The sequence below is a fragment of the Thamnophis elegans genome, chromosome 10 (assembly GCF_009769535.1).
Source record: "Thamnophis elegans isolate rThaEle1 chromosome 10, rThaEle1.pri, whole genome shotgun sequence".
Taxonomy (NCBI): domain Eukaryota; kingdom Metazoa; phylum Chordata; class Lepidosauria; order Squamata; family Colubridae; genus Thamnophis; species Thamnophis elegans.
In genome coordinates, this window is record NC_045550.1 from 51,037,523 (window position 1) to 51,058,713 (window position 21,191).

The following is a 21,191-nucleotide window of genomic DNA, read 5'->3' on the forward strand; positions in this document are numbered from 1 at the left end:
AAGCATTGGGAATAGGTAGAAAGGAGAACTTTGTGGACACCAGGTTGAACTTCTCTATATGCCGACAGATAATGCATTGGATACCCCAGATTATAAAATAAAAGCTAACTGAACCTTAAGCATTTGTTGTCAATGTCCTACTTTTTTCCCCCTCACCTGGAAATCCTTTCTTACGCTGCCACACAAAAGACTAACAAGATGCCCTTTTCTTTTTCACTTCAGCTGAAGAATCTTATACAGTTCTCCTTTAATAGATGTGAAAGTGGTAAAATAGTGACAGATCTGTATCACCTGCTACATTTATTGTGTTAACAGCATTCTGAGCATTTTACAAGTGCTTGGTCAATTTTCACGTCAGTATCATCTCTCGCAGAATATCAGCAAGGCCTCCTTTGTCAAGATGAGTGGACAGCCCAGCTGCCTTTAGAAAGCTGCTTTTCTTTTATCTATCCAGGCCGGATCCGTCTGGCTTTTCAGGTATTCTGCTGGTGAACACAAAGCTTTGCATGCCTTTTTTTCAGATTTCACTTCATCGAGCAACAGTAAATGGTAATCCATTTTACTCTGATCCTTTCTATACTGTCCTATTTTACATGGACTCGTAGTGGTGTGTAATGAAAATCATCAATTATAACAGAAAGAAAGAAAGAAAGAAAGAAAGAAAGAAAGAAAGAAAGAAAGAAAGAAAGAAAGAAAGAAAGAAAGAAAGAAAGAAAGAAAGAAATCTAAGGGTAAGAGCAAAGGGTCAAAGGAAGGAAAGAGGTCAGCAACATTGTGTACTGAGCAGAAAAGTAGTGATAGGAAATATTTAAGTTATTGTTTTAAACTATGGTTCTTAATCTTAATCTACAGCTATCTGTGTTACGATGTACTGTGTTTCTTTTATTTTTTAACAGTTGGTTTAGCATGTATGTTACTGATACAACAAAAACATCAGTTAACAGAAGGAGCATTTGGGAGATTTATGTTAAAATATTCAGGACTGGGAGAGACATGGGAACAAGCTCAGCCAATGAATAGGCACAGCAACTAAGTCAGCCAATGGGAGCTGAAACAGATCTGAGTCTGTGCAAAGAATTGAAACAGAAACTTAAGAAGAAAGCAGTCTGCTGCTCTGTGAAGTAATTTAAAGCAGCCTGTCTGGGCTTGTCTGCTAAAATGAAACTAACTGCTTGCATTTGTCTGTAACTCTCTTGCCTTGTGTTTACTTGGAAGAACCACCTGCTGGTATTGTACATTTATTCATCTATTTTTATGTATATAAAGACATTAATGAATACTGCTGCATCAGTTATCTGTGTGTGCTTCTGGATTTGAATTTATGCGACAAACTCTAACAATTTATATGAGAATGATAGTGATATTTCAAAATGAGAAATAGACACCTATTATTATATGTGATTGATTTGGGCAAAAGTTGGCCAAAAATACATAAGTGGTTAGAAAAGATGATAGGAAAACATGTAGATTTTAAACCTGACCTGTTTTTATTAGGTATAATATAAGAAAAATGTAATAAGCAAAGTATATATTTAATATTGCACATCTTAACAGCAGCAAGGATTATATTTGTACAATATTGGAAAAATGATGAAATCCTGTGAGACAAGAGATAATTAGGAAAATACTAGATTGTGCAGAAATGGACAGACTTACATTAAAGATTAAACAGAAACAAGAAACAGAATATTATTAAACATGGACTTTATTTTACCAGTGGTTGGAAAAAAAGAGGTAGAGATTAAGAATGAAATCTGTATTGTTAAGAAATTAAAAACACAATGTTTATTAAGCACTAAGAAAATGTAAAGAATAGAAAATCAATCAAATCTTTGTAAAAATTAGAAATGAAAAACTGAAACAAATCGATCAGTTTTACACATGTCAATCCTGGGAGGACAGAATCATGAACAGATAGTAAACATAAGTGAGAATACTGCAGGATGTTAAGGTAGATGATATAATTAGAGAAATGTTAAAATATGGGTGTGGCTGTCTTATTTATTAGTTATTAATCAAGATTTGAAGACAGTGTCTGGAAGAATAGCATTATTAGTCTCCTACACAAAGAGGATAGTAACATCATATATATAAACTACAGGGAGATTGAAGTGTTAAATGTCCCTTGGAAAATGTCCATCAAAAAAGAAATAAAAATGGGTGCATATATCCATGACTTTAACCCACATTTTATATATCAAAGTTGGAATTGAAAGGATGTCAGGAGAAATAACTTGCATGCGAAAGGAACAAGGTGCTTAAGAAGTGTCTGCATTTTTTTAAAAAGAAGAAAATTAGAATGGATGGTGACTGAATGTGGACTGAATAGAAAGCGAAGTATGAAAGAAGTATTTTGAGGTAGTTTGATTATGTAGAATGACAACTGTATTGCAACAGAAATATATGTAGGAAGAATGAATGAGTCAAAAGGAATGATAAAACTAGGTTGTGTTGAATTGAGTAGAAGAGATAAACTAAAAGAGATAGATATTCGGCAATTGTATGACAAGGAGTGGCAGAACCAGGAATGGAGTTAAAAGCAGGATTAGCCTACAATCCTTATGAAGACACTCAAGGGCTAAATCAGAGGTGCGTTCTTATCAGTTCAGACTGGTTCGGCTGAGTAGGTAGTAACTTGGCTGCCCACGCACCTGAACCAGTTCTATTGTCGTCAACAGCATCTTGATTTTTGGTTCTGTGCATGTGCAGAACAATTTCCATTGCAGAAATGTAATCCCCCTCCTTTTTTTAACATTCTGTGTAGGCCTTTTTTGTTATAAATGCGCACGCACGTGGAACAAAATGTTTTTTGCATTGAACCAGCAGTAATGCTGGTAGCAACCCACTCCTGGGCTAAATCCAATCCTCAATTCTTAAATCCAATTCCATGGACCCTTATCCAACTCCAAGCAGGTGCTAACCATTAGTTGAAAAAAATCCTGTCCCTATGGGAGTTTCTTTTAGCAATAAATCAGCTTAATTGGACTCTCACATGTACACCTGAGCTTTCATGCCATGCAATGCATGAAGCATTGCATGGACCCTACCAAAAGTAACAAATGTGGTATGCAAGAATGGAAATTTATGATGAAATAATCTAGCCTAAATTTAGTTTTATTTTCTAGGGACTTTTCAGAGTATACCCTTACTAAAAGATTTAATCTGAATTAAATTGTGGATTCTTACACAATAAATATATATATTCATTAGCACTTGTAATATTTTATCCTCTCTTTATTTTGCTTTTCATATCCTGCTGTTTCTATTTTCTTCACTTAGTTTTATTATTATTTTTTTGTGCTCTGCATTGCATTGCTTATACAAAAGGGAACAGCATGATGCAGTGGTGGGTTCCGGATCCCGTTGCAACTGGTATGGTACAACGGGGCCCGGCGTCTACCACATGAACATGAACATGCACAGCACACGCACACACAGGCATGCGTCCTTACTCCTATGATGCCTCTGCGTTGCTCCAGCTGCTCAGCGGAGTATCACGCAGGCACAGTGGGCTCCATGCGCGGAGAACTGAAATACAGGTAGAGGACGGGCGGGTGGGTGGGCCCTCCGGAGCAGCGTACCAAAATGGTACCTGGTACTCCCAGCAGGCAGAAGTACGCCCGTACCAGGGCGTACTGCCTGCAACCCACCACTGGCATGATGGGTAAATATGTAATTTGTACACAGTATGGTTTTCTTTTATAAAATATTTGTGAAGACCTTCCACTAATTATTTTAAATATTTATTTCCAGCAACGTTTGCTATTTCTAATCTGAGATTAAAATATTATGTAAATAGATAAAGAATTGCTAACTAAAATTGCTTTTTAAAATAGACTTTATTTAAAAAGTAGTTTTAGAATGTTTGTTCCTCTTTTTCTGAAGTCTTACTGTTTTATTCTGTCAATAGTTTCCTTAAACTATTCAAAACAGATGTCTTCATTATATCATAGACTAAAATATTTCTACTGAAACAAATGAATATTGTATTTTATTTTCTGATGATAGTAGCAAGTAAACCTTTGCATTGTTTCAAACTCAATTTCTTAGTCACATTTGATCTGATGATAATCCTATGGCTCATTTCCAAAATAAACTTCATAAAATGCTTTGTGTCTAATCTTCTTCCATGTTAAACCAATTTCTTTGGAATGCGTTCAGTTTAGGAAATTTGTGATTGCCTTATTTTCTCTGTTATAATCCAATGAAGCCTAGAATATCGAAATAAAGATTCCCTTATACTAGGCTTGACTTTTAATGATTACATGGATATGAATGGAGCCTCCAGGGCTGGGATTCGTTGCTAAGCTTTTTTGGCTTGGTGCTGCCACCTGCTGTAATATAAGAACCACATAGGTACAGTGTATATCGTAAAGTATTACAAGTATGAAAGTAAAGTATTCATGAAGTATGAATTTGATTTGGGAAAGAAGAATCAGAACTCCATTAAAAATTGCATTAAATCAGATCAAGGATATATTCATTCAGGAATTTTGACACAAATATTATTCTGACAATATATGATAGAAATCACCATCCTTCTGTCTTGATTCTTCCCAGAAAATGTATGTATGTATGCATGTATGTATGTATGTATGTTATGCATGCATGCATGCATACATGCATACATGCATGCATGCATATTAAACTGGAGTCCTACAATATTTTGTGGCAATAGGTAATATGGACATTTTTAGAGCCTGTTACAAGGAACCTTTGACATTTCAGATTATTTCCTTGAGATGGGGTGGTGGAAAGTGGGCACAGTTCTAAACAAAGTATTGGCATGCTGCATGTCACCATTTTCATTTAAAATTGGTTGTGAGTTGTTATCTTTCATTTTCTTTCTATTTTTGTAGTGAACTTATATTTTAATTTTCTATGTGGCTTCTTTTATATTGTATTTTTCTGTGTGAGCCATAAAGAGTTGTTTTTAATTGTGACAGGAAGGAAGGAAGGAAGGAAGGAAGGAAGGAAGGAAGGAAGGAAGGAAGGAAGGAAGGAAGGAAGGAAGTTCAGAATATACATACTTAGAAATATTTATTATTTTGAAGCAAGTATGTTGCTTAAATTGAAAGAATAAAAATATACATGTTGGACATGAAGGCTGTGTCACATTTAGTAGAGGAATTAAATCTTGAATAAGTTTTGAAATTCCAGCAACTAATTGCCCAACCATAGGTTTCAATTAACTGTCACCGAAGGTTTCAGTCACCAAAGCAGTAGGTGTGAGCTTAAATGGACTCCAGAGGATGGTAGAGGACAGGAAGGCCTGGAGGATTGTCGTCCATGGGGTTGCGATGAGTCGTACGTGACTTTGCAACTAACAACAACAAGGTTTCAAAAAACTAACTGGGTTCTGGCAAAAAGAAGCAAATTATTCTTGAATCACAGACATCATTTATAATTTTACTTACTCATAAAATCATAAATTAGGGTTCAGCCTTTCAGTTGCTTGAAAGCTGAGGCAATTACAGTGGCCCAGGCAAGAGTTAAAACTCAACAAACAATCCAATTACAATGGACAAATTTAAAAATGAAAAGATGGTTACAATTCTTAGACCTGGTCTGGGAACTAAGGAATTCACAGAGCAGCAAATACAACATATAACACAAGTTGTGTTGCAACTTCTGCAGCAACACAAATGCCCCAGTCCTTTTCCAAATACAACTGATAGTAAAGAGCATTAATTTACTGGAGTCAGCATCTGAAAGGTTTCAGGTCCCATGAGTTGTTTTCTCGGAGAAGAGCTACTGCTTTGTGTTCTTACCTTCAAACTCTCTATCCATTTCCAATAACATTCCCAAGGAGGCTGATCACTGATTGATTGATTATGTGCCATCAAATCCTATTCAGTTCCCAGAAACCACATAGATAATTTTCTTTGTGAGTAGAAGCGAGAGAGTTCACTTCCAATTCCAGTCCAGTGTCCTCGTTGAGGGTCTGTATCTTATCTTTTACCTTTTGACATTGGGAGTTGTTCCTCAGTTTCAGAGTTGCAAGCAACACAGCTGTTCCTCTTCTGAGGAAGATGTGCCCAGCTGACCTCTGACACTTTAACCTATACGTAACTTTGCAATACGATTTTGCAAAAAATAAAGTTTCATTCTTCTTGGAAGGATTCTGCTTGCACTGTATTTAAAGAACAAAACAAAACTTGCTTTTAATTGTGATTTGGCCTACTTCTGTCCTTTATTAATTCTCTTTTCCATAGGCATTAATTCCTTTAGAAAATGAAATAGAATAGCATAAGCTCAAATTTACCCATCCTATAGTGCAGGACCTATTCCAAATTTCCACAGAATTGGAGCAAAGGTGCTAAAATACTTAAAAGAAACAGTAAAGTACTCTCCCTGCTCCTTCTGTTACTTGTAGCATTGCCAAGCATTGGAAATATAAATTGGCAGCTAACTTTTAGAAGTAGTCAGAAAGAAATAAACTCTTTTTCAAATTTCCACAATTCAGTTTCCGCCATTCACTTTGGCTTTAGGTTTCACTCTGAATTAAAGCACAGTCAGTTTCTAGGCCAAAGGGATTGTAATATTTATTTATCCGATGCCTATTTTTACCTCCAAAAAATCTTGCCAAATTCCTTGGGAGTATCTTGCCTTATGTTCACAGTCTGCACAGTCAGCATTATGGCTGAGCAGGGATTTAAACCAGAGTTTTCTCTAAGAAGCTCAATTACCACATTCAGCAGAGTGACTTCCTTCGTTCTTTTCTTACTTTGAGAATTTTTAAATTCGTACTCAGAAGCCCATATCTGACTAACCGTTTGAACAAGCTGACACATATTCTATTAAATACTTTTGAGTTTGTGCCTGTTCTGAGATTAATGTGTACTTTGGGCATCTAATAAATCATATTTAAAATGTCAAGTCTCATATTACTCAGTAGATTTGGAATACCTTAAGCTACAATAATGGATGTAAAAAAAAAAAATCTCCCAAGTAACGTAATTCAGAATGGCCAAGTCTTACAAGCAGGGACAAAGAATGAGGAAACCTTATTTTATCTGAAGATAATTCTTCAGAACCATTATATAACATTTCAATTGAAGCAAAGAAAATATATTAATGAAAAATGTTTAAAGCTGCCCAGTCTAATTCCAGAAAGCACATATTTCTGCAGTATTTTCATACAATATATGGATTTTGAATGAAAAGTTTAAAAGATTAATTTTCCTCATATGTTAAGTTAACCTCCTTCCCAAGTTTAAGCATGCAGCTAAATGGAGTATCGAAGAAAACCTGTAATGACTTTAGTTGTGTATTCATAGAGCTAATGGCCATTGTAAGTATGACTTCTTTACAAATAAAAAAATATCCCATTTTTATTATGTTCTAGTTTGCTTTTTAATAAAGAACTTATTTGTACTAAAATACCCTACTAAAATTGTAAAATGTGCAAATGGTTAGTCTGATACATTTAAATCACTCAAATAAGGACAGTATTGAAGATTGTTTATGGAGTACATTGAATCTAAATCTACTGAAGATTTAGAGAAACCTAAAATCACATGGATGCCTGTTAAGTTTAAACTGTCTTAACTATAGTCCAAGTAGATCTAATTTCTTGTCCTATATGAATTCTCAAAGTATCTCAATCATTCTTGTGATGAATTTTGTACTTATAGGGTTCCCTTTTGAATGTATACTTTCACCTTAGAGAAAAGATTGTTTGCAGTATAGAACTGAATAACATTAACAAACATCAAGATGAAGGTTGGACATAGGAGAATGCCTGGTTCTCTAAGTTAAGCAGCATGATATATCTGTAGGATCTGAAGTTCTCATCAAAATGACAAAAGCAGTGTCACACCGCCATAAACAACCTACTTCTTAAGCCTTTCATATAGAATAGAATAGAATAGAATAGAATAGAAGTGTTGGAAGGGTTAAGGCTATGCAGATCTGGATGGGGAGGAACAGGCTCAAGCTCAATCCCTCCAAGACTGAGTGGCTGTGCTTTCCGTCATCCCGATTTGTGCATCTTGTTCCATCTTCAATGATAGGGGGAGAACTTTTAGCCCCCTCAGAGAGGGTCTGCAATCTGGGAGTCCTCCTGGATACGCGGCTTAGTTTAAAAGAACACCTGATGGCCATGATGGGGGGGGGGGCTTTTACCAGGTTCGCCTGGTACATCAGTTGCACCCCTTCCTGGATCGGGATGCACTGTGCACAGTCACCATGCCCTCGTCCTTTCTCCCCTGGACTACTGTAATACTCTCTACATGAGGCTGCCCTTGAAGAGCACCCGGAGGCTTCGACTGCTCCAGAATGCGGCTGCGTGGGTTATTATGGGGGCACCTAGGTGCTCCCATGTTACACCCCTTTTAGGCAGCCTGCACTGGTTGCCGGTTGTCTTCTGGGTGCGATTCAAGGTACTAATTATGACCTTTAAAGAGCTCCATGGCTTAGGCCCAGGGTATCTATGAGATCACCTACTGCCACCGGTAGCCTCCCACCATCCAGTGTGATCCCACAGAGTTGGCCTGCTCAGGGTGCCATTGGCCGGACAGTGTCGGCTAGCGACCCCCAGGGGGAGAGCCTTCTCTGTGGGATGAGCTACCCCGGAGCTTCGTATAATCCCCAACCTCCGGTCCTTCCGCTGAGCCCTAAAAAGTTGGCTTTTCCAGCAAGCCAGCCTGGTCTGAACAAAACAAAATGAATTATTGCTCATTGTTAATTTTAATTTGAATTTTTTTTAAAAAATATTGTCAATTCTAATTGAGTTTGTTTGGGATATTCTATTTATTTTTTTAACTTTTGTATTATGTGTTTCTTTTAATGTTGTACGCCTCCCTGAGTCCTTGGGAGAAGGGCGGCATATAAATCTAATAAACCTAAACCTAAACCTAAGTGTTGGAAGGGACCTTGGAGGTCTTCTAGTCCAACCCCCTGCCTAGGCAGGAAACCTTACACCACTTCAGACAAATTGTTATCCAACATCTTCTTAAAAACTTCCAGTGTTGTAACATTCACAACTTCTGGAGGCAGGTTGTTCCACTGATTAATTGTTCTAACTGTCAGGAAATTTCTTTGCAGTTCTAAGTTGCTTCCCTCCTTGATTAGTTTCCACCCATTACTTTTGTTCTACCCTCAGGTTCTTGGAGAATAGTTTGACTCCCTCTTTTTTGTGGCAACCCCTGAGATATTGGAACACTGCTATCATGTCTCCCCTAGTCCTTCTTTTCATTAAACTAGACATACCCAGTTCCTGCAACTGTTCTTCATATGTCTTAGTCTCCAGTTGCCTAATCATCTTCGTTGTTCTTCTCTGAACTCTTTCTAGAGTCTCCACATCCTTTTTACATCATGGCAACCAAAACTGAATGCAACATTCCAAGTGTGGCCTTACCAAGGCATTATAAAGTGGTATTAACACTTCATGTGGTCTTGATTCTATCCCTCTGTTTATGCAGCCTAGAACTGTGTTGGCTTTTTTGGCAGCTCCTGCACACCACTAGGTCATATTTAAATGGTTGTCCACTAGGATTCCAAGATCCCTCTCACAGCTACTTGTTTTTCTTGCCTAAATTTAGAACCTTATGTAACACTATATGTGTGCAGTGTTACACTATACATAAAAGGAGGTGCACCTTATGTCACAACATAATTCTGTTTTCATTATTTACCCTATTGTTTTCATGTGCCCACTCATCCCCAGGGAACATTGAAAATGGCCCTGTTTCAAACATATGTTAAGGAAAAATTAAATAAGGTCCTATCAGCAATCTTCACTAACGTGCCCCACTCAAAATGCATTTAATTAGAATAGATGAGAAAGCTCTGTATATCCCAGCACCAACCTATAGATCACACACGTAGGAGTAAATAAATCTAGGAAATTTCCATTTAATTTATGATGATCTCAACTTTTTTTCCAGTTGGCTGACAAGCTGTAATTTTTAGGATAGCGCGGACAACAGTTTGATGTTTTCTTAGCTAGCCTGCTTCATTATGCTGAACATCTACATTAGTCCAATTGGCCATTTTCATTAAGTTTACTAATGAGATTTGAAATGTTTGCAGACCCTTGGCCCCTGTTAGTACTGTTAAACCCCTACAGAGTAGACTTTATTTGGTAAGGGACTTGGAACAGAAAAACTCATTTGCATGAGCCCTGAAGTTTTGGGAGGAGGGAGAACATCTCAGACCTGTTTGTGTCAGAAATGTTTCTCTGCGTGAGACTTGTATGATATAAAAATAGTGTTATACATCTGTTTTGTCTCTGTTGTCTGATGATCAAGAACTGCTATGGCAATAACAAATATTTGAAAAATTTATTTAAAACATTATTCATTTATAAGGTTGCATTGCTTTCCGATTAAATCCACGGTGTGGATGGATGAATCAAAAGAAAGCAGAGTCTATTGTACTCATGTGGAGACTCATTAAATGACTCCATCTCTCATCATATCCGCCCACAAATGATCTTCCAACCAAAGAGGTAAATTTGTTTTCCATGAAAGTGAAATTAAAAAAAAACTCACTATACAAAAGCAACAGATATTTGAATTAAAGCAAGCCACTTACTATGCCCACAAAGGTGAATTTAGCTTTGTGTTGTTTTTCCAGGAAATGCTGATGTAGGAAGCCAAACTAGCTGAAGGATTATTTTAGGATAAAAAGTATGCCATTATCTCATGTGTCACCTTGACATTTTTTCATTTAAAGACCAATATAGATGATTGGGACTCTTAGAGATAGGCGAGGCAGGTTCAAATCTAGCATATTAGAAGAAAAGAATATGGATGATGGCTAAATTGAATGCAAGTGAATGCAAAGTTATGTTTTATCAGAGTTGGAAGGGACTTTCAAGGTCTTCTAGTCCAACTCCCTGCTCAATCAGGAGACCCTGTACCATTCCAGACAAATGGCTGTCCAGCATCTTTTTCGAAGCATCCAGTGATGGAGCACCCACAAGTTCTGAAGGCAAGTCATTCCATTGGTTAATTGTTCTCACTATTAGGACATCTATCAAGTTCTGCTTGATTAGTTTCAATCCACTGTTTCTTGTCTTGCCTTCTGCTGCTTTGGAAAATACATTAACTCCCTCTTCTTTGTGGCAGACCATCAAATATTGGAACACTGCTATCATGTCACCCTTTGTCCTTCTTTTCACTAAACTAGATGTACCCAGTTCCTGCAACTGTTTTTCATATGCTTTAGCCTCCAGCAGCTTAATCATCTTCATGGCTCTTTATTTCACTCATTCCAGAGTCTCTACATCTTTTTTTATAATACGGTGACCAACTGGATGAAGAATTCTAAGCATGATCTTACTAAGGCTTTATAAAGTGGTACTAATGGTGCAGGTGATCTTGATCCTATTTCTCTATTAATGCAGCCTGTATTAAAACTGTAATAGCTTTTTTGGCTGCTACTGCACACTGCTGGCTCATATTTAAGTGATTCTCTACTAGGACTCCAAGATTCCTCTTAATGTTAGTGCTATTGAGCCAGGTTTCACCTATTAGAAACAAAATATAGAAATAAAAAATAATTATCATATTTTTTGCACATTTGGGGGATACGATTCATAGACAGGCAGACAGGCAGATAACAGGCTTTTATTTTATAATTAGGATAGATATGCATAAATTAAAATTAGTTATCAGAATTTTCATTCCTTGTGATTTATTTGTGGGCAAGCCATAGACTATACATGTCTAACCAACAAAATACCAAATTCCATTCAACTGTGCTTGGTATTTACTTTGTCACTTATGGAATGCAGAGTAGGTTGATCATTTCAGGGATCAGTATGAATGCTTTGCATGCCAATCTGATCATAATTTGAAAATAGGAGAATTGTGCTAACTCAAGTTTGATCCAGAGAACTTGGATATCCACAAGGTTCAAGGCACAGTTTAATGCGGAGTTCTCCAAACTGTCTGGCTTGGCAGGCCAATGGTGGAGGGAATGGGGATGGTTCTGCATGAGTGTTGTCATGCATATGCCTATGTGTGCAGCTCCATTTGTGTGAAAGGAAGGCTGTGCACCCACTGCTTGTGTTTTTTCTTGTGTAAGTAAAATATGAACAAAATGAAGCTTGACAATGGATATATCATAAAAATCTTCACTCCTACAGGAGGGGTACAAATATCTAGGAATATTTGAATCATCTTGCATGATGAAGTTCAAAAGAAAACCAGTTTATATTTAAAATGAATGCAAAATATTCAAAATTCAAAATTAAATGCCATCAATATCAAAGTCATATACACTTGGCTGGGATATTAATCTAGACCAGGGTGTCAAACTCACATCATCACAGTGGCATTACATGATGTACCAGGACTTTTCTCCCCTTCTCTAAACTGGGCATGAGCATGGCCAACACGTGATGCATCTGGCCCGTGGGCCAGGAATTTGACAGGCCTGATCTAGACACAACTTGAATTGTACAATTTTGACTGGGAAACCTGAAAACTAATGATTTTGCATCAGCACTGCATCCATGAACTGATGCTTGTTTGTTGTACTTAGTCTGGAAAATTGAGGCCATGGTTTACTATTTGTATTTGTATTGTATTTATTTGTCTTGTATGCCGCCCACTCCCGAAGGACTCCGGGCGGCTCACAATAGACAAGGGAAGGGGAAAACTGGACAAAGACAACACTTTAAAAACAAAAACCGCAACATTCACAATTTCCGTGGGGCTGGATGTTTCACAAGCCCCCCGGCCTGCTGGAGCAGCCAGGACTTGGTGGCTTTGCGGAAGGCCAGGAGGGTAGTAAGGGTCCGGATCTCGACGGGGAGATCATTCCAGAGGGCTGGAGCTGCAACAGAGAAGGCTCTCCCCCGGGGGGTCGCCAGCCGACATTGGCTGGCGGATGGAATCCGGAGGAGAGCTAACCCTGTGAGATCTAATCGGTCTATGGGAGGTAATCGGCAGGAGGTGGTCTCTCAGGTACCCAGGTCCGATGCCATGTAGGGCTTTATAGGTAGCGACCAGCACCTTGAAGCAGATTCGGAGACTAATGGGTAGCCATTTACTGCACGTAATACCACTGCTGAAGAAAAAAAAGTGAATGAAACAATTGCATTAAGGCAAGCAAAGATGAAATGTCCATTATAGTTTGCAAGAGAAACATCTTGCAAGTAGCAGAAGCAAAAGTGACTACAAACGTGTATTATTGAAAAACCATTTAGAAAACTAGTCAACAAGTCAACGATGACATGGCCAATACATAAAAGAAATTGCAAATGAAGTGTACAAAACCAGAATTGGCCATTGTTAAAATCTGGCATCATTAGGAAGGAAACATAAATAATTTTTGCAGCTCAAGTATTAAAAACAAATAGGATACAAAATGCGTAAGAGAAAAGCATGCACGCATTGATAGCTTTTTCATTACTATTGAAAATGAAGGAAAGCTGAAGCTGTTCAGGTTTATAAAACCTACAATGGCAGTTGTGCAAAAAATGAGTATATTTTTTACTTGTTTCAAATACAATATAAGTTGTGGTTGCAAAGTAATAGTGTTATTTAGGTGAAGTGAAATGCACTCATAACTATTCTAAAAAAAAGTCCAATGGCCTGGAAGATTGTCTTATAACTTTGGTCAACAAAAGGGTACAGATTTATAATGACACATACATTTCTAGATAGCATCTGAATTTATTCTAGACTTTTTCATTACCATTGCATCTGAAGGCATCCATGCTTATAAAATTCATATTATACTCCTTGCCTGCCTTTGTTCAACTCTGAAAAAAAAATGGGCACTACATAGAAACATCAAATGATTAAATGCCCCCCAAGAAGGAATGGATCTCTACTTAGGGATCTCTTTTATTCTTCTTCTGATTTTGGAATTTTCAGGAACAATTTGGGGTTCTTTGGCCCATAGAGAATTGCCACCTTTGGTCTTGGATGTGATAGCCCTGCCCAAAGCTCACCTTGTGTGTAATCTGGGGGTTCTCTTGAATTCACAACTCCAACTTGAAGAGCAGGTAGTAGTCATGGCCACGAGAGACTTTTGTGCACCAGTTGCACCCTGGACCAACAATCCTTACTTACAGTCACTCATGTCCTAGTCACCTCCAGTCTTGATTATTGCAACACACTCTATATGGGGAGCTCCAGTTGGTGCAAAACGCAGTGGCCCTCATGATTTTATATAGACCTCTGGGTGCAGATGTATCACCTCTCCTGCAGGAACTGTAATGGTTGCCGATTTGCTTCTGGGCACAATTCAAGGTGCTGGTTATCATCTTTAAAGCCTTTCATGGCTTGACACCAGGTTATCTGAGGGACTATCTCCTGCCAGTCTCATCTACTTGACCCACTTGAGTGGAGAGGCAAGGAATGTTGCGGGTCCCATTCCCTAAGGCAATACATCTGGCGGGACTCAGAAAAAGGGACTTCTCCATGGTGGCTTCCTCTCTCTGGAACATTATCTCCCTGTTGATTAGATTGACCCCATTCTAACACTCTTTTGGAAGGCCCTGAAAATGTGGTTGTGTCAATGGGCTTAAGGAACCCAGAGTGGGATGAACCCATAAATGACTCATATGATGTGTTGTCATCGGGGTGGGGGATAATTATTTTATTATTTTCTTATTATTTGTCTTTTATATGGTATTTTTATATCCTTGTAAGCTATCTTGAGTAACCATGTGTAAGTAGGCAGCAATATAAATTTATTTATAAATACCTTTTTCTGCAAGCCAAGTAATATTTTCCCTTTACTTTTCCTTTACTTTTTTATGTCATTCTTCTTCAAATGAGAAAAAATAATTTCATAAACAAAATACATATGAAATGTGAATGGATTTAATGCAGGTTTATTTTGTCTTGTTTCCAAAACAATTGAGGGATGAATACTGCCACCTTTTGTAACCATGTTTAGCTTATTTTGGCTCTTCTATTTCTCTTAAAGTATGATGACATACACTGAAGGATCTTTTCCCCACAAGCCTTCTTCAGACCAAGAAAATAGCAAAGTGCTGGAGTGATATATAAAAAAGAGAAAACCACTAGCACCTTTCTCCAAATCACAACAGAAAAAAAATATGTTCCAAAGATTCCACTAAAATAAATTTAAAATAAATCTGGACAAACTCAGTAGTAGAATTAGTGAAACCTCTTTCATAGAGGAAGAGAATGTTTGGGAAGTTATAAGACAGATTTTGAATAGAATTAGTGCCATATCATTTATATACACTACATGGAAGCATTTATTAAAACATGGAAATGAAAGTGGAGTCAATTTGCATTCTGTCAGTGATAACTAGGAATATTTAATTGATAACTGCAGCTGCCAAGATAAAGTTGCTGTCAAATGTGTCAGAGTTTGTTGCAGCACTCACATCCAGAAAGCACACACAGGTAACTGATTCAGCAGGATTCATTAACTTCTCTTTATATATAATATAACACATGAAGTAAATATATGAGTACCAAAAGTAGGTTTTCCAAGGTGGTAGTAAACAAAAGCAAAACACAAGCAGAGGAGATAATAGTTTCAGTTTCAGTTCAGAACAGCAGACTAGTTTAGAGCTCAGCACAGACTCAGAGCTACAGAGCTAAGCCATGCCCAGGCTCTAAACTGTTTCAGCTCCCATTGACTGATCTTGTTACTAAGCCCTATTCCAGTTCATGAATATACACTGACAATATGTATCCAATTTTTTTTCAGTCAGCAATATTTCAATGACCAATAAGTATATATTCATCTTTGAAATAAGATTTTAAGAGTCTTTTTCTCTCAAAATATTTTTTTCTCATTCACTTCAGAGCATAGAGTTGATGCGACATTAAAATCTTGGAATTATCCAGTACCTTTCTGAATGTGTATATTAGAGTCCTGCTGTCCCAGAAAATCAAGTTTCAGGTTTCAATGTATGTACAATGAAAAGGATTTACAGCACACTTTTAAAAGTTTTGATTGAAAGAAAAATTCAGTAATCAGGGAGGAAGCTTGAAATATTATGGACCCAGAACATTTATATTTTGTAAGGACCTTTGTAAAATGCAATCAATGTTATATTAAGTAATTTTAATAGTTCTAGCTGTACCTTATGCTGGTTCAAATATTGATTGGAACAAAGCTGGCACTTCACAAGATGCCACTTCTGACTCCATCATATTTATGTTTTTTCAAGACTTTTTTTCTCCAAAAATCATTGCTACAGACCATCTGTTGGTATAGGTTTCCTCAATCAGCTATTGTTTTTAAAGGATCACCTTTTTACACTTTCCTTCAAATTTTTACAAAATTGCATTTCAACATGCCAGCCTCTGAAAACTCTTCTTAATTCTCCTTCCTTTAAATTAGCAATCTCTTGTCACCTTTAGCCGTAGCTGATACAAGCTTCTGTTTAAATGAATAAGAAATGCCATCATGAAAGATTCATTTCCCCGAGCTCATTTTTTGCTTCTTATTTAATTTGCAACTTTCTGCTCATTTACCACAAGTTTCCACATATTTCAGGAAACAGCTAATTTTCCCAGAGAACAAATTGTAACATTTACTCATGTCCTTCAAAGAAACTAATAGTTATTGTTGGTGAAAAATTGGAAACAATAAGGAGAATTTGGCACTGTCTGTTCTTAACTCTATTTTCAGTAAAGTACAAATGGTGCCTGCATCGAATATGCATATATGATAGTATGTAAAATGCATTTTAAGATATTATGTTCTCTGATAGTGAACATATTTGGTTTTTGCTGGGACTCAGCCTCTGTCATATATTAGTAAATTTGGTGATACATCTGTAATATTCTCAAATTTGTCATGGTGATAATTATATAATAAATGATAATATATTTTGTTCATTATTGTATTCCATTCTGCAACTCAGAGTTATCTTTTTTTTCAGTCAGTAATACTTCAATGACCAATAAGTATATATTCATCTTTGAAATAAGATTTTAAGAGACTTTTTCTCTCAAAATATTTTTTTCTCATTCACTTCAGAGCATAGAGTTGATGCGACATTAAAATCTTGGAATTATCCATTGATTTATTTAGTCTATGTAAGAATGCCTGAATTAATCAATGAATAGCTCAATAACAGCTAGGTTAGTAGGAAGGAAGGGAAGGAAGTAAATTCACATATATACATACCAGTTTTAATTGTACTTCCACAGAATCTTGAATAAGAAAAAATAGGAAAATAGCAATTTGTATTGACTTATTCTAGAAAATATCTTATTTTTATCAAATGTAATTTTGAAGCATCATCGTGATTTCTTTACCTCAATATTTGTCCAGAGCAGTTGAAAAATATTCAAGCTAGTTTCTGTTTGTCTGTGTGTTTGTTTTAGTATTTCAGATGGGAAATGGAATAATCACTAGGCAGCGGAGGAGCAAGACAGAACCATTAAAGAGTCCAAATAAATTAGTCTTTAAGCAAAGATTTACAAGATAAACTGTTTAACAAATGTATCTTAAAACTCAGCAAGATGTAGGAGCAAACTGTCCCAGTACAACAATTCAGGGAACAAGTAGTGCAAGATATGACCTAGAACTCAATCTGGATTTCAGTGATAGACTTTTTGGAAGTTCTTCCACAAGAAAATTAGTGCAGAAACTTGCAGAGCATTGGAAGTTAGAAAAGCACTTCTGTATTTTGAAGACTAAAAATCCTCCTTATCTTTCTCAAGTTTTAAACCTAGGAACCAAAATTGAAACTGATCTGAATGACAACTTTGTTGTTGTTGTTGTTGTTGTTAGTTGTGAAGTCATGTCTGACCCATTGCAACCCCATGGACAATGTTCCTCCAGGCCTTCCTGTCCTCTACCATCCTCTGGAGTCCATTTAAGCTCATGCCTTCTCCATCCAGCCACCTCATTCTCTGTCGTCCCATTCTTCTTTTGCCCTCAATATTTCCCAGCATTAGGCTCTTCTCCAGTGAGTCCTTCCATCTCATTAGGCAGCCAAAGTATTTGAGAATGCACTAGATTTTTTTTAATTTATTAAATTTATATGCCACCCTTCTCTGATAAGAGAGCTCTAGGGGAGTCATTTCATGGAACCTGCTATGAAGAAAGGACAAGTGGATACAGGGCATCCAAATAAAACTGCTGTCCTTTCCTTCTTCCATTTTGATTTTGATGAAATACTTTACTTGTTCCTTCTGTTTAAAGCAGTAGTAAATATCCTAGCAGAAAATGAGGCCAAATTTGTTTCAGATTTGTTACAAATATGTCATGGGTTTCAGTTTTTCACATACCTGTCCCTATGTTTTTAGTGTCAACTATTTTACTATTTTAACCAGCTCTTCATGCCACTTTCATAGATAACTACCAGAAGAATTTGAACAAGGTCACCCTTGACTTAAGACTGGAATTGAGATTAGAATTATAGTTGTAAATCATTGCAATCATCAGTCAAGCAATCACATGATGCAATTGTGTGTGTCAGTCGTTAACTGAATGCTGTGGTTTATAAACAAACAACTTGGTCATTAAGCAAATCCAATTAGCGGTGGGTTTTTTGGCTGGAAACTGGCAAAGTAAACACTGGAAACTGGCAAAATATGTTGCAAACGGTGGCCACATGTCACTGTCATAACCTCATAAACCGATTACAAATAGCTCTGAGGAGATCTGTCATAAATTCAAAAAGTTCTTAAATGACCAATCATAGGGCCACTTGTATCTCACCTAATATTGCATTCTTCACCAATGTGATTGCAAATAAAGTAAGAATAAAATATATCCTCGATTGCCTGCTCATTAGTTCTATCCCTGTTGTTTTCAGAGGATATAAAGCTTCATTCTGTGAAATGTGTATAAAGAATGTTATATTTCAAGTACAAGTTCTCTAAATAGAACATATTGCTTTCTACAAGTATTATCTACTCCTTCCCATGTGGCTGGTACATAGCAATAACAAGGGGAAAAAATAAACAGTCCTTTCTGATTGCAATTCCCCGCCCCAAATTTTGAGTATTTTTCCGACATCAGGACAGTAAAACATGCCATAATAATATAGCTCCAGTGCGCATAATGTGTGTACATTTCTGCAAAATGTCCTGATGAGCTCTTTACAAAAAAAAAAAAAATGCTAAACTAGTTCAGTAAATGGAGATTAGTAGTAGTGGCTATGGAACAACTAAATGTAAAGAAAGCATAGTTCCAGATAGTAAATATCCAGGGCAGGCAACAATAAAAAAGCTTTCCTGCTGTTTTTGTGAACTTCCTAAGGCACTTGGCAAAAAAACAAAATGCTGGGCTAGAAACAGAAATTGTATGCAGGGCTAAAGAAATTGGTTCTTAGGCTGCAGAATTTTTATTCATGGGAGAGAAATGGTCAGAGCACATCTGCCCTGGCTAATTGTGAGGCCACCTGTTTCAAATTATCTCTGCTCATCCACAAAATATAATAGGGATGGCATGATGTTATAGCCAAGCATACATCATCTTTGACCAACCAGGAAAAGCATGAATGTAATGGATAGTTGCCTTAACTGTGGGAAGCACCAGGGCCAAAGACCCCATCTTCTTCCTCAAAGCCAGCAGATTTGAATTTTGCCAGAAAAGCACTAGGCTATGACTCAAAGAGTTACAAAGGACCTGTCCAGTTACAGTCCAATTGAAAGAGTTCCAAATGGTTTTATCTGACAGGTGCCTTCACAGCAGTCCTGAAAATGTGCTCCTGATCTTTCTCTGATCCAGGAGGAACTGGCTCAGCTTAAAGAGAGCTGCCAGCCATCCCTCTGCAAATATAATAACATCAAAATAATAATAATAATAATAATAATAATGTTTTGCCTTTCTTATTGCAACAAACATTAATAAGGGCTCTTACCCTGTTTTATTTTCATCACAACAGAGAATGAGGTGGCTGAATCAAGTCACTGAAGCAGTAGGCATGAGTTTAGATGGAGCCCAGAAGACAGGAAGGCCTGGAGGAACATTGTCCATGGGGTTGCAATTGGTGGGACATGACTTCAAAATTAACAACAACAAACTGTGCATCATTCTACATTTCATCTCCTTAAGTCATTTTGAAATTCAGAAAGTTTCCCAAGATGTGCTAGAAGGAAGAATATGCACTTGAACAACTACATACAATGCTATTGCTGTCCCTTTGACTCCTCTAAACCAAGAAGTGACTGAGGTCTTCATTGTGCATCCAAACTTAGTCAACCTCTCTCTAAAATACCACATAATTTATCTGGTGCCCATGTTGGTCCAATTTAATGAGCCATTACAGAGAACTGCAAGGCTATGTCCATGAAAAGGGCTGAGTGGTGACTGTCAGGCCTGGAAGCCATATTTTACATTTGGGCCTTCAGGCCTGCCACATTTTCTACTGTCAGAAAATGGGAGGGGGATTATATAGAGTGTGGGTGATATATAGTCAAAATAACATTCCTTCTCAGAAAGTCAAGACCATCTTGCCCTGCAGCTGCAATGAGGTGACTAGGAGGTATTTCCAGTTTTGGATGGTGCCTGATTGGATCATGTGATGGACACCCTGACACTGACATTCCACAATTTTAGGTAACACTGAAACAAAAGTGGGTCTAATATGTGATCATCACTTTGAACCAGGTACACAAGTGAGTCAGGCAAATAAAATCCATGAGTGTCAGTGTGGCCATGAACTACTCGGGTATCTTTAATGGCATGGCCAGGGAAGATAGATTCAAATCTGTCAGTAATATTAGTCTGGGAGACTCCACTGGTACATACACAGAGACATACCCACACCAATACCCAAACACCCACATTAGTACACACACATACAATTGTACAACTGCATTATATTCAGAGAATATAATGGATTTTGTTTGCAGGAACCATTAATATTGGGTTAAAAAAATAATGATGACTGTGATTATAGAATATGAGCCAAAATATCCAACCGAACATGGTAGAATCACAGCAAAATAAGAAACCACTAAAAAAAAATAACAACAGATTGTATTTGATCTTCATTTTTATGGGGGAAAAAACATCTAGGACAATTTTGCGGCTCAGAATCACTTCAAAGTAATTTTGGAGACCAACATTTCAGTTTGTAGCATGCCAGAATCCTGTATTGTTTCTTAACTTTCTTTTTTATAAAAATATAATTAAGATGGGAATGAAAGAATAGCATTTTTCAAGGAAGATGGCTGCAGAGGGGATTACTTGTGTTAAAGCATACCAATTTCAGGAGTAGCATTCAAATCAATTGTTCCATAGTCCTGTTGTTTGACTTGACAAGTTGTTTTATT